This window comes from Sciurus vulgaris (genome assembly GCF_902686455.1).
Source record: "Sciurus vulgaris genome assembly, chromosome: 4".
Classification (NCBI taxonomy): Eukaryota; Metazoa; Chordata; class Mammalia; order Rodentia; family Sciuridae; genus Sciurus; species Sciurus vulgaris.
The window spans coordinates 105,012,035-105,035,974 of record NC_136464.1 but is presented as its reverse complement, the minus strand read 5'-3'; the positions used below and the strand labels follow the sequence as shown (position 1 = coordinate 105,035,974).

Below are 23,940 nucleotides of genomic sequence, written 5' to 3'. Positions count from 1 at the left end.
GAATTAAACAACACTTAATAAATTAATTGTTGGATGTTGATAAGTTGTCTTCAATGTTGTCATTATAAAGTTGAAATCCATGTTCTGGCCTCCGACAAGTACCTTTTGAGGTACTTGAGAACAGGCCTAAACTGCTCAACAGGGAAGCTAAGTCAATGCTAATCAGAACCAGAATAGTAGATCCCCAGATTCAAGAAACAATGGCTGGCCATCCCCAAACCAAACAAAAATATACACTAATTAGGGTCACATGAATCATGTCTTGAGGAGGGGCCACCTCTCACATAGATTAATTAATGTACGGTCAGCTGAGAAGCTAGCACCAAGAAAAGAGAATGCAAACCAAATATCCTAAGAAAGGGGAAGAAAAGTAAGAAGAGAAGAGATGAGAATGGCAAGGAGTTAATACTAATTTTTTTTTTACCATCTCACTCTCAAGAATTTCATTTCTGAGGTAAGAAGGGAGGGGGAGCTAATAAAATGGAAAGTGCAAGTGATAAGCCTTGAAATAAGTCTCACACAGAAAATACATGAGCTGTCAAAACTCAACCTAAAAAACTACATTTTAAGCGAGCAAAACTTTGAACAGATACTTTGCCAGAGAAGATACACAGATAGCAAATAAGCATAAGAAAGATGCTCAATGCTGGTAGTCACCACAAAGAGAAAAATCAAAGTCACAAGATATCACTGCATAACTATTAGAAGACTGACCATATCAAATGTTCATGAGGATGTGTAGAAAATGGCACTCTCATGTGCCATGCAGTCACTTTGGAAAAGTTTATCCTCCCTGTGGACCTGCAGCAGGGTCCTGACCACCACTGGTACCACCTTCCTGCTCAGCAACAATTGCGGCAACAACCTGGGCCAGCAAATGCAGAGGAAGCCACCAGGCACAAGTCCCTCTGGCACCACAGAGCAGCAGGTCTGTCCAGAACTGGACAAGTCCTAATGCACCCATCTCTAGTGCAGCTTGGACACTTGACCCTGCAAGGCAAACCCTCAGGCCCCACAGTTTCCCTTCTGGCCACTAATAGGGCTGCTGCCACCACTGCTGAGTTTCAGCAGATGGATCCTGTAAAGGGATTTTCCTGCAGCCTCCCAGGACAGCAGTAGTAATCACCTCCATCATCTCTTGGGAGCCAAGTGCAGAAAGATCCAATGCACATGAACAGATCACCAAGTCAAATGCAACTCCTGGTACCCAGAGCAAAAGACTGACAAAACAAGTATAGAAATCCTGCTATCATGTGTAACGACAGACTGTGTGCCTCTGTGAGCCCATCTTTTTGGCTATATAAGTTTTGCTCACTATGCCCTCAGGGAGCCAGTCCCAGAGCCTTATCCCATGCACTGTCTTCCTTGTGCTAGAAAAGCATAAGCACCAGAAAAGATTCATTTGGCTGGTATTGCTTTGCTTTTTCGTCATTTCTATCTCAAATTGAGCAAAAGGGCCCAAAGCTGAGCTGGTAACACTAGGAGTCCAGAGCTGACAACACCAAAAGAGCTATGCTTTGCCTTTTCTTGATTTCTGTCTTGAATTAATAAGCAAAGAACCCTAGTCAGACTGGCAATGTATATACCTTTCAAAGTTTATCAAATGGTACATTTTAAATAAGCACATCTTTTTTATTTTAAGTCAACTATGCCTCAATAAAAAGTCTTAAAACTGGATCAGTGGAGATACATAAAATAGTGACAAAATGGGAGATCAATGAACATTTAATATTTCCATGCTAACATGATGGCCAAGTAAAAAGTCTACCATTAGCCACAGACACAGACTAGATATTATGATACAAAAAAGAACACCTGAAAGATAAATTTAGCAATCAGACACATCTCCAAGAGTACTTACAAGGATATGGTAAGAACAATAAAAAGAAATGCTAATCAAATTCCTAGCAAAAGTCTTCATCTTTGAGAATTCCCTCATGTGAGGAGTATTTATTCTACCAACTTACAGAATTTATGTCTTAAAACAGCCTGACCATAAATAGCTCATCTGCAAGAGGCCTCGAAATTCAGCCCAGTAGCCAAACAAGCAGATGGTAAGATAGGAAGAAGGTTCAGATTCTACAAAAACTATACCTGGGATAAGTCACTTAAGACCCTGATGAACCTCAAGTCCTTATTTAAAATAGAGAAGCAAAAGGTTGCAATGAGATAAAACATCTAAAATCCCCCTAAAAGTTATAAAGTAGAATATAAACACTAGATACTGTTCATATTAAAAAATAAATGTTTGCCTTACAAATTAAAAATTTTAACTACCTCCCTCTTCTTATTAATTGCACAGGAAAAGAAGGAAGCAACTTATCAACATTATAATCAGTCTATAATCATACTATGAAGTATATGAAAAGCTCACAAGTGATCCTCTACATATTGTTTTTTATAATGCACACTAAATATTTGTCAAATTAATGGTTTTAAATCATTAGCTCCTTATTCAAGATATAATGAAAACATGACTTACAAGCATTTTACAAGCACAAAATTTAACTAAAGCTGCATTGTTTTATAATTAAAATACATCAATAAATATTCTAGGGGCAGGGAACATGGTTCAGTGGTAGAGCACATGTGTGAGGCACTGGGTTCCATCCTCAGCACAATCAATCAATCAATCAATAAATATCTGTTGACAACTAAAAAATATTTTTAAAATAAATAAATATTTTAAAGCTAAAACCACTGAAAGTGTTTTAACACTTGCTAGAGAGGCCTGACTTTCTGAAAACTACTGAGCTCAAAGAATCTGAAAAAAATTCCCAATAATTTTTAGATTTATAAAAACCTCTAATTTTTCTTTCTAATCATGTAGTTAACCATAAATTACAAGTCTTTCCATTAGTATGAACTCTTCTGGTTAAGAATGATATATTTATCACATATTTCTCTCTAACACTTGGACATCAATTACCTGAAAATGATATTCACTATATAAATCACAAAAGAAAATCCAAAATGCATTTAAAATAAACTTGAAATTCTAAGGGAAAAATTATTATAAAATGCAAAATTGGATAGTTTGCCAAGTAGGTAAAGAAAACACTGTCACCATGCCCCAATCATGAAGCTGAATCATAGAAAATCACTTTTCTTTCACTGGTAGGATTGAAATCAGGGCCTCAGGCATGCTATGTACATGGTAGAAATACACCCCAGTCCCAAACTGCCACTATTGTTGATTACTGTTGGTCAAAGATTTGCAATTTTGTTTGAATGGACAAAATAAAACAGGATAAGGTTAAAAGAGCAGTAAATCTGTGTAGTTCACCTGGCAGTTCCCAGTGTGAATGCTACTAACCTTGAGTTTCTGTGTTTTAGAAACAAAACTCTTTGTGCGGGTTGGGATTATGGCTCAGTGGTGGAGTGCTCACTTAGCACGCTTGAGGCCTTAGGTTCGATTCTCAGCACCACATAAAAATAAAATAAAGGTACTGTGTTCACCTATAACTAAATATATATATGTATGTATATATATATATATATATATACATACATATATATTTATTTATTTTAAACTGTGATGGTATTACTTCTGGAAACTAAAACTGCACTCATGAAATAAAGATAAATTAAATGGTTATTTTAATTAAATATTCCTAATTCTCTGAGTCATGAAAAAGCAGGAAGAGAAATACTAAACAGTAAATATGTCAAGTATACAAACTATGTACTTCATCTAAAAACATCCAACTTTGGTATTCTATCAGCTCCATTCTTCTGAACAAATCCCACTGAATAACAGTGATCACCATCAAAAAGCAGTGTTCAGGGTTCTGGTTAACTATAGAAAATCAGCTAAAATATCAAAATCATAAAGCTAATGGTAAGTTAGTTAAATGATGAAATAGCAGAACATTTCACATAAACATTTTACATACATTGTATCATTTATATCCCATTACAACTTTAGCCTGGTATTGCTCACATTTAACAGATAAAGAAATAAGGCTCAGATAGGTTAAGTAGCTTACCCAAATTAATGAAACTAGTAAATTTAAGAAATTATATCCAAAATCAGGTCTATCAATATCAAAGTCTTACTATGATTCTGCAGTAAAGATTCCCTTAGAGTTAGGTAAGATATATGTGTCATTAAGATAGAAAGTCACAGCAGGGCAAGGTGGCACATGCCTGTAATCCCTGCAGCTCAGGAGGCTGAGGCAGGAGGATTGAGAGTTCAAATCCAGCCTCAGCAACTTACCAAGATGCTAAGCCACTCAGTGAGATCCTATCTCTAAATAAAATACAAAAAAGGGCTGGGGACATGACTCAGTGATTAAGTGCCCTGGGTTCAACCCCCAGCACCAAAAAAAGAAAAAGAAAAGTCACACAATTCTTAAACCACGCCTCTGTTTAATTTCTAAGCATTCTACTCAGGCTGTAAACTTTCATTACAATTGAGATAAAATTTCTGGAAAACAACCCAGAGCCACTGAATGTGTTGTTGTGTGATTATCCCAGACAGTTGGAACCGGAACTCAAGAGTCCCTCAACTCTATACTGCTACCCATGATAAAAATATACAAATACTTGGAAAAATACTGAGCAGAACTAACTAGGCATTACAAGGGGCATATAACGTAATATGAAACATGTCCATTTATTCTAAGGCATAGAGAACAATCATCCAAAAACAATTTTGACTGATCTAAAGATAAATGATAACTATAATATATTTTAACAAATGTTTGCCCTCTTACAATTTAAAGAGGAAATTTTAACATTGTTTTAGAAATCCTCTTTAACTTAAAAACAAAAGCTATTTAATAGAATTTAAACCAATGCATACCTTTGGTACTACATGCAATTTTCTGTTTTATTATCAGAAATAAGAAAATGCTGAATGAAACTTTTCCACCAGACATGCCCACTTTTAACTTTAAAGGAAATAGCGATTTAAAACTACAAGTGATACAAATGTTGCAGTGTTTAGGACTTTCAGAGTCAGAATAAAAAAATGGGGATGGGTCTGCTGGGGAGCCAGAATAAGTGCAACTGACCCATTTGCAAAGGAACTTCCTTTCTGAATTGACATTTTGTTAATGACAGATAAGCCCAGGACCGGTGGAAGTGAACAACTTCCCAGGTATTTGACTGACAGTTGTCAAGCCCTTGCCCCATGCCCAACTACAGCTGCAGCTACCTTGGAGCACAACCAGGCAGCAGCCCTAGGTTGGGCACAGATGGAGTCATACTGGGGCCACTGCAGACCCCAAGCCCAAATGGACTATTATCATCAATGGTTCACTCCTGGATTCTCATCAGGGGAAGTTACTAGGACTTAGTACCACAACTTCTGCAAATGCAGCAGGGACTGTCCATCAAACGACTACTACCATGGAAGCCCAATCTAACCACCAATTATGCAGCTGCCAGAAAAACTGCCACTGCTGTCATGGTTACCAGGGAAACCATCATGCCCCATTAGGTCTGTTCTGTTGACCTCCAGACTGGCACTGCCCTGAAGTGAGGACAGATGGCTGGCTTGGTAAGGTAGAGATTGGGGGCTGCTACTTCATCTAACTGGGCTATAATCAATGCTGCCACTGCTCCTGAGGTTCCATCAGAGTTGGCAACAGCAGTACCTTCAGCCTGCCACTTCCACAGAAGCCACACAGCTGTCAATCAAGCGGCTACTTCTTCAGTGATCCAATCCAGCTGTCATCAAGATGGCTGCAGGCTACAGCTGCCCTGCAGTGGCTCCAGGAGATCTGGCTTCAACTGTAGCAGCTTCAGACAACCTACAGTTAGTCACCCAGGAGGACTCCAACCTGTAGCCACTTTGGATTCCTCCACCAACCGTTAACTGCCCCCATTCTGAGAGGCCAAAAGCACCTCCCCAGCCCACAATAGTCAAAACAGATGTGCCTAATACACCTATGCAGGCTGGCCTAAGCAGAAAGGTTAAATTTAGCCAATAGGAGTCTGTGCACATGTGACCCTATCCCTGTTTGGCTAAATAAGGGGCCTTCTTCATCAGGCCAGTCTGGGACCTGCATCCTATGTACTGACTCCTATGCTGGACTGTAGTTTCAAATAAAGCTTTGTTAGGATGGTTCTATTACTACCTATGATTTCTATCTGGGGTAGAATGGATAGAGCTGGTTGCATTAAAAACTGGTAATAAGGGCTACTAGCCCTAAAGAATGCCTAACAGCTACTTAAAGCTCCAGAGAGCAGTGGAGAGTTGAGGAAGAGCTAAGAAAAAGCAGCTAGAAGCTGACAGCTCCAACCACTACAAGTGCTCCTAAAAGCTGCCGAGAGATACTACCTGGCTGCAAAGGCGTTGCCAAGAATGGTTGGGAAAGCTGTTAACACCCTATGCATAAAGTTATACTAAGGGTGAAGAGCTGCTAACACTAAGGGAACTTCACTTTTACCTTTTCACATGACTTCTATCCAAAACAAGCAAAAGAAACCTTGGCCAACTGGTAACACTAGCATTCAGCATCCATTCCCAACTCATTCTGTGCTCTCCCTTACATAGGCTGAAAGTCTAAATGTACATTTCCTAGACTTCCATGTCAAGTGAATTATGAATCTGACTTATTATTTTTCTGTCCCAAACAGAATGCCTTTTCTTTTTCTTGTTTTATTGTGTTAACAGGGATCTCCAGTACCATATTGGATAGGAATGACAGTAACCATCCTTGCTTTGCACCTAATGTTAGGTGAAAGCATTAGTCTTTTACCAGTAATTACAATATTACCTATAGTTTTACACAGATATCTTTAGCAAGTTGAGGAAGTTCCTTTCTAAGTTTGTGAGAGTTTGCATTCTATTACTAAATTTTTCTCAGCTTTTATCATGAATGGAAGATGAGTATTGTTAAATACTTTTCTTGCAACTATTAAGATGACCATAGTGTTTTTCAAAATTCTGTTATTTATTCTGTTAATATTATGAACTATACCAATATTCAAATACTGAACCAATCTTGCACTTACAAAATAAATGGCACGTAAGCATGATGGATTATCCTCTTCATATTAATGAAACTGAGCATTAAGGATGTTTTCATTCATTACCAGAAGTCCATAGTATAGAACTAACGAAACCAAGCATTAATGATGTTTTCGTTCATTTTTGGGAGCCTGGCAATCAACAAGATGGCTTATACAATATGTAATATGTAAATAATTGGTGACAAAAATAGCCTGAGGAAAAATGATCTCTGTTTTTGAGATTTGAAGAACTTAAAAACATTTCATGACTAGGCAAGAAGGATACCACCCTCTATGGGAAGATACGTACAAACCACCTGTAAAAAGCACCCTAAATCAGCTTCTAAAAGAGATGGGCTTTGTGACAAGTCTTCTACCTTCTCCTTTAGCCAACTTTCAAAATAAATTCACCCTCCTTGCCTCAACACTTTGTCTCTTAACTACCCTGCTCTTAAGTGAGCAGCTAGACTTGGTCTAGTAACATTAACTGTATTCAATTTAGTACTGTTTTATTAAATAATATCTTTTTTGTATCAGAGTAATACTGGTCTTCTAAAATAAGATCATCTTCTCTCCCTTCTATTTCCTGAAGAGTTTGTATTTAACTGGTATCAAAGTTTGTGTCTTTGATAGAATTTGCCCATTTTTCTAGTTATCAAAGGTATTACATGATAATATCCCTTCATTGTCTTTTTTAATATCTATAGGATCTGTAGGGACAGTGCCACTTTCGTTTTTGATAACAGGAATTTCTGTTTTGTTTCTTTGTTCCTGATTAGTCTGGCTAGAGGCTTATCAAATTTACTCTGTATCAAATAACCAGCTTGATTTCACTGATTTTTTAAAAATATTTCTCCCTTTTTAAAATATTTTAGTTGTAGATGGGCACAATACCTTTATTTTATTTATTTATTTTTATATGATGTTGATTGAACCCAGTGCCTCACACATGCTAGGTAAGCACTCTACCACTGAGTTACAACCCCAGACCCTCACTGATTTTTTTGTAATCCACATTTTTATGGTTGTTTTCCATTTCATCAACTTTGCTCTCTGTCATTTCCTTCCTCTTCTTTTTCTGGGTCTAATTTGTTCTTTAGTCTCTGGTTTCTTAAGGTGAAAGCTTAGATGACTGCTTCAAAACTTTTGTTTTCTAACATAAGCATTTAACACTATAAATTTCTCTAAGAGTAGTCCTTTAGGTGTATCTCATACATTTTGATATGCTATGTCTTCATTTTCATTCAATTTAGAATATTTTTGTATTTCTTCATGACTTATTCTTTGACCTGTGAGTTTTCAGAATATGATTGATTATTTTTGAAATATCTGTGGAATTCCCAATTATCTGACACTGACTTCTAGCTTAATTCTACTGTGGTCAGAGAACAAAGATCTATTCCTAAAAAAAAAAAAAAAAAAAAAAAAAAAAAAAAAAAAAAAAAATACCCCTAAACCCCTAAAGACAAAAGAAATAAAAGTCAATTTTTCTATGTAAAATTAGTATAATGATATGCCCAAATCAGAGTCATTCAGCTTCTTGTATGGCATCCTATTACCATAAGTTTTCTCTAAATATTTTAAAACAAAAGACTTATTATTCTCTGCCTATACTTCAAGAAAAGAAAGAAAAATTAAAGAATTCCATCTATGTCACCTCATTTGATTTTTACAACTCTATAAAACAGATAAGACAGATAATATTTTTCACTTGAAGAAGTTGGAGCTGAAAGGAATGACTTGCCCTACTACTTTCATATATCTCATTACACCTCAATTTTCTCTCAAAGATACAGCTCTCAAAAATAGAGCCATATAGCTGAGTATGGATGTGCACACCTGCTCTCAAAAATAGAGCCATATAGCTGAGTATGGATGTGCACACCTGTAATCCAGTGGCTTGGGAGGCTGAGGCAGGAGAATTCCAAGTTCAAAGTTAGCCTTAGCAATTTATCAAGGTCCTAATCAACTTAGTGAGACCCCCCCATCTCAAAATAAAAAATAAAAAAGGGTTGGGGATGTGGCTCAGTGGCTAAGTGTCCCTGGGTTCAATTCCTGGTATCAATCAATCAATAAAAACAGTAGTATAGATTGATGAAATACACAAATAATTCAAAAACCTCATTTTAGCTACAGTTGAATTACCACAACCTCAGATCAGAGTGAATAATAGTAAAATTGACTAGTTTGTTTTTAAATCTTGACTTCTTAAACCAATTCATTATTAGCAAGATCCAGACAACAAAGAACTGGCTAAACTGCAGAAAAGAAAAAGCAAACTAGCAAAAAAGGTAGAGAAGAAAATTAGATCTCAGTTTACTAGGTCATTAAAAAATTAACATGAAATGAATATATCAAGTCATATTTTTTCTTCTAATGTCCTGTTGATTACTATAAAAAGTTCTAAAATATTATTATATTAAAATGCTAATATTGAATATTAAATATTCAAAAATAAATTATTTGACATTATATTTCCAATTAAATTTCTAAACTATGATGTTATAGAAATTAAATGGCTTTAAAGGTAAAAGGCATACACTCTTACCATGTAATTGTTGACTTATGAGTTGCAGAGATTCTCTCAGTTAGCAGCACCACTTTGGCTCAGATATCAGTAGTAACAGCAAGCAAAATTAAAACTAAAAGAAAAAAAAAAAAATTGAGTACCAGTAGACAAAAGCTTTCAAGTCTTCAAAAAAGTCTTAAATTCGAATTTTATATTTCAATAATTTTACCGAGAGTCTTAATTCCAGAACCAGTTCTATTCTAATTAGTTTAAGCAAGAAGCTGATATGGTATATGAATTCCTGTACAATTTCAACTCCCTAAGCTATAATAAATTCTGAAATTAAATTCAGTTAATAAGAGCTAAAGGGCAGAAAAATAGTCATGTACATTATAGGTACAATCAACTGAACTACTCAATTCATTTACTCAACAAAAACAAACATTTTAGGCTTTTTACTACCTACAGGATCAATCAAATATTGATCATTGATGGAAGAACTGTACCTGATGAGAACCTTTGTATTAATTTTTCCTTTGATAAGATTTAAATTTAATAAACACCTTGGTGAGCCTGTTATAAATATTTAATAGTACATAGGATAAAGTACTAATGAAGATTTTACACCTGCTGAATGAACCCAATAAAATGTTTCCAGGATACTGGATATTAACAGCTAGGCTGTGTAGCAATTGGGAAAGGCAGGGCAGGCAAGAAAAAGCAGAAACTGCAATTTCCATAGGGAAAAAAGGAAGAGTCTGCTAGACTCCTGAGTCTACTAGAAATAATTATAAGACATGTATGAATTATATATAGCAACAGATTTTGAGAACACAGTTTGGACTGCCACTATCCTTTCAAAAGTATCTTGAAAATTAAGAATGATCATTTATTCAGTGCTATTCTGTTATATACATATCCGATCTTGCTTATTTAAAATCAAAAGCATTACACAGCTTTCTTTGTCTTCCTCACAAGCAGCTGTATAGCTTGCTCTTGATTATGCACAGTAAACGAGAAAAGTGAGCTTATTCCTAAGTAATCTCCTTATTTATAAATACAGAATAATCAAGGGTTTTAGACAACTCAGGCCTCACTTATCTTCTACCAATCAGGTGATCTGATTTGATGATTCTGAAAGTAACCAGTACTATAAACACTATTTTAGAGATGGTTTTATCTAGCTAACTGTGGTTACAACTAGCTAACAGTGCCAAAGAGTGAGGAAAGTATCCAACATTAGGTATGTTTTCTGGATGATCATTTGTGTTTAGGAATTCTTTCATTTGTGTGAAAGTCTACAGAATCACTGCTTTTGTTATTACCTATTATTTGGTAAATGTTGTAGTCAGGCCACCTCACATACACTTAAGTCTTGACAGGCAGGTAGCATCTCCATTAAAAATGAAGAACTTGGGGATTAGAAGGCGACTTGCCCAGGATCACACAGTGAGTCAAGATGAGTTTGCCTGAACAGAGTCACTGTCCTTAACTAGACTGAGCTGTCTCCTTTTGGATAAAAAAAAAAAAAAATGCTTTAAAAAATATATATGCGCATATATATATATATATATATATATATATATATATATATATATATTTAGTTGTAGGTGAACACAATACCTTTATTTTTATGTGGTGCTGAGGATCGAACCCAGAGCCTCATGCATGCTAGGCGAGTGCTCTACCACTGAGTCACAATTCCAGTCTAGACATGCTCTTTTTCTTTCTTATCTAAATATCTAACATAAATCAGGCACCACAAAGATCTTAAAGAATTAACTTCCCTTCTTAAGTGAGTAGCTTCATTGCCCAGTGAGAGGCATCAAGTCTTTGAAGTTACAGATCAAAGCTATGAAGTGTGAAACATAGCACCTCTACTAAGAGGTGCAATACCACCAGCTCAGAGGTGCATGTTTCTATGAAACACCATTATTCCAATTCTGTGCACATCTGTGGTCTAAGCTCTAAGTGGTGCTTGCAGTGCCCCCTTGTGGAACAGGAACACAGCTGCCCTGTAATTTCCCAAATGGGCTTGTGTCTATGATGCTGTCTGCCAGAAATGCTCACCTCTCTTCTAGCTTCTACGTACCCAAATTGTCTCGAGCCTTCAAAAAGCATCCTACCACAGCAGACTTCATCCACCCATATTGCTCTATCTGCTCAATAAACACATTTTTATTGTTACACTTCAGGCAGCATATGTGTTCCTACAATGGAAAAGACCAAAGCTCCTTCCTGTCCACACAAGCACCTCTCATTCCACCAAGGAAAAAAAAGCACTTACGACGAGCAAGTAGCATTCAAATGACCAGAGCTCTTACAGAGGTGTACACACTTGGTAAAAACAGAGCACAGGTAGAAGATACTGCCACAGGAAGGAAACAAACACAGAGAATGCTTCACAAAACTGGAAACTGAAAAAGCCTCAAATCAGTTAACAAAAGAGTTAACAAATCAGTTAACAAAAAGAGAATTTTTTAAAAGGGAACAAATGTGAGAGATGTAAGGGTTTGATGAGATGTATAAAATGGTACTGAGAAGTTTCCTGGAGTGTGGAGTCAAGGAAGACTCTGAGACAGCACAGTCCAACTGAGTTTCTGCAGCAATGGAAAGTCCAGCACTGCAGCTTCCAAGCACAGGACTGAGCACTAGAAATACAGCTATGGTATAATATGTCCATGGAACTGAATTTTTAATTTTATTTCAATTCAATTAACATTAACTTAGATATGTTAACATTAATTGAATTGAAATAAAACATATGGCTGGTGGCTTCTACATTGACAGTACCACTTCAAGGGCTTTGGCTTGAGATAGACTTAAATTCTTATTACCAATATCTGAGAAAAGATATTACAATGAAAAGCATATATATATTCAAATATTTGTTGATTAGAAGAATGAACAAAGGAACAAAATGATCTTTAAGGAAACCTTCCCTTCTCAAAAATTCCACCAAAGATGTACTTATCCTTTCTGCACAATGTTATCAACTAGCCCTAACCTTAAATCATAATTTAGGGAACAACTATAGACCAAAGCCAAACCAGGAAAATTAACTACCTACTTTAAAAAATAACCTTTTTTTCTAAAAATAAGGTGGGGGTAGGGCCAGACAGTTATTATAATAACAAGAGTTCAGGTTATTTCAATTGCATTACAGACCATTCACCTCATAAACAGTACAAATTACTTTCTGGTTATGTTTCTGTACACTGATACAAAAGATGACTGAATTTTTCTCATAAAATATCTAATTTTGTTCTAGAAGGAATTTTACAAGGTCAATGATAATAAGGTTTTTCCTAGTAATAAGCCCATTTATCTTACTTATACATGATATTTAAAATCAATACAAAATAAGGAATTCTGTAATGTGAAAACGTTTAACCTGAGAACAGGTTGTGTCAAAAGGACTCACTGTTAATCTGGCAATAATCTCCTAATCTGATTGTATTTGGATTTGTTTACTATTTTGGTCCTTGCCCTCTCTCTTAAGCCTCTGAATTTTCCAGAAATTAGAAGCTAGCACATACAGAACCTACACAGGCTCTCTGCAGATATACTGTTCCACACTTCCTTTCCCAGTACCACCTCCTTAACCAGTATGAAATTCTATATTGTCCTTAAACCCAATTATTCACACATTAAGTTCTATTTACGAGACTCTCAGACTCTATAAAACATGCAGCCACTATTACCTTCAGAGAAACATATCTTCTAAGAATGTTAAATACAAAATTTTAGTATAAAGCATATGTGTAGCACAATAACAGCAATCCCCTCCCCCTGTCTTTGGTAGATTATCGGAGCTTCAACTTCCCATTACAAGAACAGTCAGCATCTTTACAGCAGAGCCAATATGAAGACATGGAACAGACTCCACCACCCTATTCAACACATATGGGAACTTTTAGAGAAAGTGAAGCCAAAACAACGCTAAGTAATAAGTCAAGGTCCTTGCCTTAGAAGCCTTTATTTAACTAGTGGCAAAGAGACACAAATACAAATAAAATAAGTAATGGAAGGAACACCACTATCAATTAAAATAAAAACAATGTTAGCTGACATTTACTAAACCACCTATCACATTCTCAGCTAAGGGCATTTTAATTTTATTAATAAAACCACATAATTCTCCCAGTTTTAAGTATTTTATGCATTCAAAACATACCTATCACAAATCTAAATACAAGGGTCAAACAACATTTTCTTCCCCTCCTATTTAAAGAAGATATGAAGAAAGGGCAATCAATTCCTAAGGTACTATGACACTGCAGAGATATAATATGACTGGCTCATGTCATGGCAGATAATCTAATAGCCCAGATAAAGCTCTGGGCACTGAATTATCCAAATGTTTAGTAGTGTTAAGGTTCACAGGAGATCATTATTTTGGACTGAGCTACTGCAGTAGACCCCAGCTTATCAAAAAAAATGTGAATATGAGAATTGAGTCACTCATGCTAGGTGCCATGTGATCAAACTGAACTCTGAAATGTGCCAGTTTTCTAAATACAGATTCACAGCAACCAAACAAAAAGGCCCAGTATACTCAGGCTGGCATTATAAAATAAAGTTCTTTCTGTTTTACCTCTATAAGGAAAGTAACTTGGAAGCAACCAACCCATTCTTCAGTTCTTATTTCTATAGTCTTCAACCCTTTTTTGTCCATAAGACTACCTCCTCTACCCAGCTCATGAAAATCATTTTGTATTTATAAAATAAAGTGTTGGGCACAGCGCTGGGACTCGGGGCACAGCGCTGGGACTCAGAGCAAACACTGGGGCTCCGGAGGCTGCCCAGGGGAGGAGTGGCAAGGAGAGCTGTGTGGACTCAGAACACCGAGGCCTGCCCTGAGGAGGAGGAGGAGGAACGTGGCCGCTTGGATTCGGAGTGACTGCACCAGAGCTACAGGCGGTTGCCAGAGGAGGGGCTGCGTGGCGAGCTGTTTGGACACAGACCACTTCTGAACCCCGGGGCCTGCCCGGAGGAGTAGGAGGAGGAGGAGGAGGAGCGCGGCGGGTCGTTTGGACTCCCAGTGACTGCATTAGCGCTCCAGGCGGCTGCTCAGAGGAGAAGGCGAGTGGTGAGTTGTTTGGACTTAAAGTGACAGCTCCTGAACACAGGGGGGCTGCCTGGAGGAGAAGCGTGGTGAGTCTTGGTCTTGAGTGGCCGCACCAGAGCTCCGGGCGGTTGCCCAGAGGACCCGTGCAGCGGGTCACGTGGATTCAGAGCCACCCAGAGCGACCGCTCCTGAACACCTGGGGGGTTATCTGGAGAAGGAGGAGGAACGGGGAGGGTCACTTCGACTCGGAGTGATTGATTGCCCCAGGCTACGGGTGGTTGGAGGGAGGTGGAGGCACGCAGTGAGTTTCTTGGACTCCTAGTGACCGCACCGGAATACTGGGCGGCTGTCTGGAGGAAGAGGCGTGTGGCAGGTCTCTGGTACTCAGAGTGATTGTACGGGGCCCCAGGTGGCTGCTCAGAGGAGGGGCTGCATAGCCAGGCGATTTGGTGCAGAGCAGGGTCCCAGGATCTAGAAGGCTTCTTGGTGGAAGAGCCGCACAGAGACAGGCTTAGGGCGGAGCGAAGGTTCCAGGCCTGCGGGCAGATTCTCTGAGGAGGGGCAGCCTAAGGAGATTCATCTGCGAAGGGTGAGGCTCCCAGGCCCAGGAGGTAGGGCCGGGCCCCTGGGAACTTTGCAGAGGAAGGCAGCCCAGCCCAGGCGGTAGCAGTAAATTGAGGGGAACCTCTAGGAGGGAACTGACCAGCGAGACCTCCCCACCGGGTGAGTCTTCCCTGCCGGGTGAGGTTTCCCCACAAGGACGGTAAAACCAGAGACTCAGGCCCAAACAGGCCTTGCCTTAGCCCGCAGCCTAGGTCCCCTTTGGATGACCATTGGTCAACAAGTGGAGGCACCTCTGCCCACTAGCAGGGATTATACCCCACCTGAAGGCCACCACTCCTAGAGAGGCAGCTTCCTTGTGGAGCACCGCATTATCAACTTCCTCCAAGACTTCAGCCTACTGAAAGCTAAGGGGGGATATATATAGAAATCTTCAGGGACATTGTAAGTCAATAGAGGAAATCTGCAATATCTCAGTGGTCCACTGATACCTGAACAATATGAGAAAACAAGGAAAGAAAATGCTGCAAACAAATCTAGATGTTACATCAATAAAACCCAATGACAGCATGGCAGAAGAAATGACAGAAAAGGAGTTCAGAATGTACATAATCAAAATGATCAGAGAAGCAAACGATGAGATGAAAGAGCAAATGCAAGCATTGAATGATCGCACCAATCGACAATTAAAAGAGCAAATACAGGAAGCAAAAGATCATTTTAATAAACAGTTAGAGATATTGAAAAAAAACCAAACAGAAATCCTTGACATGAAGGAAACAATAAACCAAATTAAGAACTCCACAGAAAGCATATCCAATAGGATAGAACACCTGGAAGACAGAACCTCAGACACAGAAGACAAAATATTTAACCTTGAAAACAAAGTTGAACAAACAGAGAAGATGGTAAGAAATCATGAACAGAATCTACAAGAACTATGGGATATCATGAAAAGGCCAAATTTAAGAATTATTGGGATTGAGGAAGGCCTAGAGAAACAAGCCAAAGGAATGAACAATTTATTCAATGAAGTAATATCAGAAAATTTCCCAAATCTGAAGAATGAAATGGAAAATCAACTTCAAGAGGCTTATAGGACTCCAAATACACAAAATTACAACAGACCCACACCAAGGCACATTATAATGAAAATACCTAACATTCAAAATAAAGACAGAATTTTAAAGGCTGTGAGAGAAAAAAACCAAATTACATTCAGGGGGAAACCAATACGGATATCAGCAGATTTTTCAATTAAGACCCTAAAAGCTAGAAGGGCCTGGAACAACATTTTTCAAGCCCTGAAATAAAATGGATGCCAACCAAGAATCTTATACCCAGCAAAACTTACCTTCAAATTTGACGATAAAATAAAATCCTTCCATGATAAACAAAAGCTAAAAGAATTCGCAAAAAGAAAGCTAGCGTTACAGAACATTCTCAGCAAAATATTCCATGAGGAAGAGATGAAAAACAAATAAGCAAATCAGCAAAGGGAGGAATTATCCTAAAGGAATTGTCAAATAAAGGAGGAAACAAGTTGTGTCAAACAAATAAATAAATAAAATTTTAAAAATGAACCAAATGACCGGGAAACCAAATCATATCTCTATAATAACCCTGAATGTTAATGGCCTGAATTCATCAATCAAAAGACATAGACTGGCAGATTGGATTAAAAAGAAACATCCAACAATATGTTGCCTGCAAGAGACTCACCTCATAGAAAAAGATACCCATAGACTAAAGGTGAAAGGATGGGGAATAACATACCATGCACATGGACTCAGCAAAAAAGCTGGAGTATACATCCTCATTTCCGATAATGTGGACTTCAAGCCAAAGTTAGTCAGAAGGGATAAAGAAGGTCATTTCACACTGCTTGAGGGAAGCATAAATCAGCAAGATATACCAATCATAAACATCTATGCCCCAAACAGTGGCTCATCCATGTATGTCAAACAAATCCTTCTCAATTTCAGAAACCAAATAGACCATAACACAATAATACTAGGTGATTTTAACACGCCTCTCTCACCACTGGACAGATCTTCCAGACAAAAATGGAACAAAGAAACCATAGATCTCAATAACACAATCAATAATTTAGACTTAATGGACATTTATAGAATATACCATCCAACCAAGAGTGAATACACTTTCTTCTCAGCAGCACATGGATCCTTCTCTAAAATAGACCATATATTATGCCACAAAGCTAATGTTAGCAAATACAAGAAGATAGAGACACTACCATGTATTCTATCAGATCATAATGGATTGAAGTTAGAAATAAATGAAAGAATAAAACACAGAAACTATTCCAACATCTGGAGATTAAACAATATGCTATTATATGATGAATGGATAACAGAAGATATTAGGAAGGAAATTAAAAAATTCTTAGAGGTAAATGAGAACAAAGAAACATCATATCAAAATCTCTGGGACACTATGAAAGCAGTACTTAGAGGGAAATTTATTTCATGGAGCGCATTTAATAAAAGAAGTAAAACTCAACAAATAAACAACCTAACACTACAGCTCAAAGCCCTAGAAAAAGAAGAACAGAACAGCACCAAAAGTAGTAGAAGACAGGAAATAGTTAAACTCAGAGCTGAAATCAATGAAATTGAAACAAAAGAAACAATACAAAAAATTGACAAAATAAATAGTTGGTTCTTTGAAAAAATAAACAAAATTGATAAACCTTTAGCCACACTAACAAAGAGAAGACGAGAGAAAACCCAAATCACTAAAATTCGGAATGAACAAAGAAATATCACAACAGACACCACTGAAATACAAAACATAATTAGAAGCTATTTTGAAAATCTATACTCCAACAAAATAGAAAATTTCGAAGACATCAACAGGTTTCTAGAGACATATGAATTGCCTAAACTGAACGAGGAGGACATAAACAATTTAAATAGTCCAATTTCAAGTACTGAAATAGAAGAAGTCATCAAAAGTCTACCAACAAAGAAAAGTCCGGGAACAGATGGGTTCTCAGCCGAGTTCTACAAAACCTTTAAAGAAGAGCTCATTCCAATACTTCTCAAAGTATTCCATAAAATAGAAGAGGAGGGAACCCTCCCAAACTCATTCTATGAAGCCAATATCACCATGATACCTAAACCAGACAGAGACTCATCAAGGAAAGAAAATTTCAGACCAATATCCTTAATGAACATCGACGCAAAAATTCTCAACAAAATTTGAGCAAATTGCATACAAAAACATATTAAAAAGATAGTGCACCATGATCAAGTGGGTTTCATCCCAGGGATGCAACATCCGGAAATCAATAAACGTAATTCACCATATTAATAGACTTAAAGTCAAGAATCACATGATTATTTCAATAGATGCAGAAAAAGCATTTGATAAAATACAGCACCCCTTCATGCCCAAAACACTAGAAAAAATAGGGATAGTGGGAACATTCCTTAACATTGTAAAGGCCATTTATGCTAAGCCCATGGCTAATATCATTCTAAATGGTGAAAAACTGAAAGCATTCCCCCTAAAAACTGGAACAAGGCAGGGATGCCCTCTTTCACCACTTCTATTCAACATCGTTCTTGAGACTCTGGCCATAGCAATTAGACAAACCAAAGAAATTAAAGGGATACGAATTGGAAAAGAAGAACTCAAACTATCCCTGTTCGCTGATGACATGATTATATATTTAGAGGAACCTGGAAATTCCACCAGAAAACTCTTAGAACTCATAAGTGAATTCAGTAAAGTAGCAGGTTAGAAGATCAATGCCCATAAATCCAACGCATTTTTATACATAAGTGATGAATCTTCAGAAAGAGAAATTAGGAAAACTACCCCATTCACAATAGCCTCGAAAAAATAAAATACTTGGGAATCAATCTCACAAAAGAGGTGAAAGACCTCTACAATGAGAACTACAGAACACTAAAGAAAGAAATTAAAGAAAACCTTAGAAGATGGAAAGATCTTCCATGTTCTTGGATAGGAAGAATTAATATTGTCAAAATGGCCATACTACCTAAAGTGCTATACAAATTCAATGCAATTCCAATTAAAATCCCAATGATGTACCTTACAGAAATAGAGCAAGCAATTATGAAATTCATCTGGAAGAATAAGAAACCCAGAATAGCTAAAGCAATCCTTAGAAGGAAGAGTGAAACAGGGGGTATTGCAATACCAGATCTTCAACTCTACTACAAAGCAATAGTAAAAAAAATGGCATGGTATTGGTACCAAAATAGAAAGGTAGATCAATGGTACAGAATAGAGGACACGGACACAAACCCAAATAAATACAATTTTCTCATACTAGACAAAGGGGCCAAAAATATGCAATGGAGAAAAGATAGCCTCTTCAACAAATGGTGCTGGGAGAATTGGAAATCCATATGCAACAGAATGAAACTAAACCCATATCTCTCACCATGCACGAAACTAAACTCAAAATGGATTAAGGACCTCGGAATCAGACCAGAGACCCTGCAGATTACAGAAGAAAAAGTAGGTCCAAATCTTCACCTTGTTGGTCTAGGATCAGACTTCCTTAACAGGACTCCCATAGCACAAGAAATAAAAGCTAGAATCAACCACTGGGATAGATTCAAACTAAAAAGCTTTCTCTCAGCAAAGGAAACTATCAGCAATGCGAAGAAAGAGCCTACAGAGTGGGAGAATATCTTTGCCAATCATACTTCAGATAGAGCACTAATCTCCAGAATCTATAAAGAACTCAAAAAACTCTACACCAAGAATTCAAATAATCCAGTCGACAAATGGGCTAAGGAAATGAATAGACACTTCACAGAAAAAGATCTACAAGCAATCAACAAACATATGGAAAAATGTTCAACATCTCTAGTAATAAGAGAAATGCAAATCAAAACCACCCTAAGATTCCATCTCACCCCAATTAGAATGGCGATTATCAAGAATATGTGCAACAACAGGTGTTGGCGAGGATGTGGGGAAAAAGGTACACTCATACATTGCTGGTGGGGCTTCAAATTAGTGCAGCCACTCTGGAAAGCAGTGTGGAAATTCCTTAGAAAACTTGGAATGGACCCTCCATTTGACCCAGCTATCCCACTCCTTGGCCTATACCCAAAGGACTTAAAATCAGCATACTACAGAGATACAGCCACATCAATGTTCATAGCTGCTCAATTCACAATAGCCAGACTGTGGAACCAACCTAGATGCCCTTCAATTGATGAGTGGATAAAGAAACTGTGGTATATATATACAATGGAATATTACTCAGCCATAAAGAATGATAAAATTATGGCATTTGCAGGCAAATGGATGAAATTGAAGAATATCATGCTAAGTGAGATAAGCCAATCTCAAAAAGCCAAAGGACGAATGATATTGCTAATAAGTGGAGGATGACACATAATGGGGGGGAGGGAAGGGTTAGTGTTAGGGTTAGAGTTAGGGTTAGGGAGGGGGGCAAGTATGGAGGAAGGAAGTACTGTATAGAGGGTAATGAGGGGTGGGAGGGGTGGGGGGAAGGGAAAAAATAACAGAATGAATCAAACAACATTACTCTATGTAAATTTATGATTACACAAATGGTATGCCTTTACGCCATGTACAGAGAAACAACATGTACCCCATTTGTTTACAATAAAAAAATAAATAAATAAAAAAATAAAGTGTTGCCTGATTAGAGGATCATAAATAAAAGCCAATTAGATCTTTAAATGTGTTGTAATTCTGCCCTTTGTCACCAGCCTCCTACTATGCTTTAGAAATGTAACCCTGACTCCCACAAAGATGAAGCTACATATAGGAAGACACCACCCGAGAGTGTTAACTGGGGGTGCAGGACAGGCATGCTGAGACTGATTCCATCTGCATAAAACAAGAAAGATCTAAAATTTTTATGTGAAACAGTGACACCAAGAGACTGATTTCTGTCTTTTGAGATGCACAGATTATGCAAAGTTAATGTAAAGATAAATGCACATCACCATGTAAATACTGTGCTATCAAGTGGCAGATGTAGAACTTGCTTTTGAAATAGTGTCTGTATTGCCCATCCACCTCCAAGGAAATGTACAGGCCCATATACCTGACTGCAGCAATGTCACACAGTGCAGGAGACAGAACCAAACGACCCCACTTAGTGAGGGCTCCTCTCCACGACAGCCCATCCACTTCTGCTTGAACACTGTGGAGGCAGAGGGAGTTCATGATATGTAACCACAGTCATTAAGCATCACTATCTGAAATAAGGCTTCCTTTGTACTCAGTGAAGGCCTACATCCTTATAACTTCAAACCAGCACTTCCTGTTCTGCCTACTGAAACCAGAGTCTGTGGAGCCCCATAACTCTTCCAATTTCCTGGGATCTGAGGCAGACCTGAAGGTGCCCAGTGCTTTCCAGCTTGTCCCATAAGATGCTGCTCAGAGCCAAACCAACCACACAGGGCCTTACCCTTCTCAGCTTCTCTCTGCCCTGTCCCATCTCTCCCTCAGTGCACATCTGACTAGTTTTATCTTCATCTCTTCACACTGCCACCACATGTGATACACCCTGTCGTGCAGCACTGTGAGGTAACAATATCTAATTCCTGGGAACTAGATCTAGGGCTGTTACTTCCATGTGCCAGTTGCCTTTCTAGGGTAGCCTCCCCCTACTTTCCATTAGAACACCCCACTCTAAGACTGCCCAATGCTGGTATTTTCTGTATCCACTATCCTTCAGCTTGCTAGGCATTGGCCCCTTTCTGACTAGTGAAACTCAATGGTCACTGCTGCTCCAAGATACTGCTCAGCTACCCTGGCAGCAACCATTTCCCCCTTTTCTGTGCCCACCACAGAATGCATAGACTCTTGAGCCAGACTCCAAGTCATGCTGGCTTCTCGGCTTACACAGTAGGAGACTCAAAGTAATTCATTTAAACTTAAGTTTCCCTAACTACAAAGATGAAACTGGGAGAAGTATTATTATGAGCTAATAATGTACTGGAAGAGTTGGTCTTGGCATATGAAGACAAGCAGTACAGAGTACAATCACTGCTGCTGCACCTTCAGGTGCCACTCCACCTAACCCTGGGGCTCAGTCCACTAGACCATGCAATCCACCAGAGTGGGAAAGTATCAAGGTATGTCAATGTCATCCCTAGGTTCACAGCAACTTCCTGATCAATGTGTGTTTGTGGCACACAACAAAACAAATAAACACACAAAAAACCTAGAACTAAGATGATTCCAGAAGTTCAGATTTACTTCTAGTTTTAAATTTGCCCAGTTATTGATTACCACAACAAAAAGAATCAAACTGCTAAAAATCTAACTTGTCACTATAACAATTCTCTCTCTTACTATTTCTATCATTCTCATTCTTTTTCTTTGAACTTGGTACACAGACAATATTAAAAAAAAAAAAACTTTTATCAAATAAACTTTCCCAAATGCCCATATAATAAAATAGATCACAATGTGCCTTCCTGACCTACTTCAACCAGAGAAAGCTAGACATGCCTTGTATGCAGTGACTTCATGCTGACTCTGAGACCACCACTTTTAAATGCTGCATAGGCAATATGCATGAGAATTTGAGTCAACAGAACAGTTGTTTCCATTCAACCCCACAGTTAATGAGCTTCTTTGCAATGGGTATAAAAAGATAAAATAATAATAACTTGTTCATGATAAAATAAGGCTTCCAGCTTGAGGAAAGACTGCTGAGTAGATCAAGTAAATAAAGCTTTTAAGCAACATTCCCGAACAATCCACAATCATAAAATACAAATGTGGACGAGTACCAGTTGGCACCAATAAGCACTTTTCTTTGTGATACTCAGAGGCAGTCTGAGAACTCGAGAAAAGGGGCAGGCAGGATAGTGGGAGGGGATGGAGAATTGGGGGTTTGGAGGGTGAACACAAATTGATGAACAGGGCTTATGAACAGGATAAGCAAGGTGGGGCCAGAGGGTCCTTGACCCTCTGTCCAGAATTGTGTAGACAACATATACAACAAGCTTACCAGCTAAGAGATCCAAAAATTTCAAATTTTTTAAAACTCCCTGTTTTAAAAAGTGGGACACCATGTCCTTGGCTGATCTTCTAACACTTTTTTCTGTTGCTCTTAACCCCACAAAGACTACCAACCAGTGACTACCAGGGAGGCCCTTGAAGGTAACAGTTTAAACCTTGAAAGAGATCCAACTCAAGTGAAAAGATTTCCTTGCCTAAACTATTTTTCTCTGCTTTAATTACTAAATCCTATAACTGGAATTCATTCCTGATTCAAAGAGATGCTAAAAATAGTGTGCTTCAGAATGTAGAATGAGACACATCATGTAATTTTGTACTAAATGGACTCTTATTTTTTTCACAGCTCAGTAACATACTCTTCAAATACATTTCCTCTTTTTATTAATCAAAAACTGAAACAATTCAGATATACATTAAACATTAATTCTGAATACTAGTTATATTTATTAGTTTATAAGTGAAATCTCAGGCATATACTAACCTGACTTAAAAACAGTCTCCTGACTTGTTCTCTCCACTTCTAATCATGACCTTCATTAAACACCTTTGATTGCAAGAGTACTACCTCATTTGCATATGATGAATGAATTAAAGTTGTTATAAAACAGACTCTCCACTGCAAATGGCAAATTATTAATAACAACTTACATTTGAAACCACAGTGCCATTTTCCAAAAAACTTTCACATACATTATCTCATTTAATCCAAAACAACCCTGACTCCAACAAGATAGAAATCACTTTAACCATCTAACAAATTAGGAAAAAGATTCGTAGAATGAAAAGACTCATTCAAAAAATCATACAGCCAAGTAAG

At 37.8% G+C, this 23,940-nt stretch overlaps 1 protein-coding gene across 2 annotated transcripts in view; it reads right to left on the bottom strand.

Moving 5' to 3' along the window:
• WASF3 (WASP family member 3) overlaps positions 1–23,940 on the bottom strand; it is a 159,071-nt gene that overhangs the window by 84,369 nt on the left and 50,762 nt on the right. For both annotated transcript variants that reach the window (XM_079136672.1, XM_079136671.1), the window contains exon 2: positions 9,512–9,605. The gene's annotated coding sequence lies outside the window, so the exon portion shown is untranslated. The remainder of the gene's footprint in view (positions 1–9,511; positions 9,606–23,940) is intronic.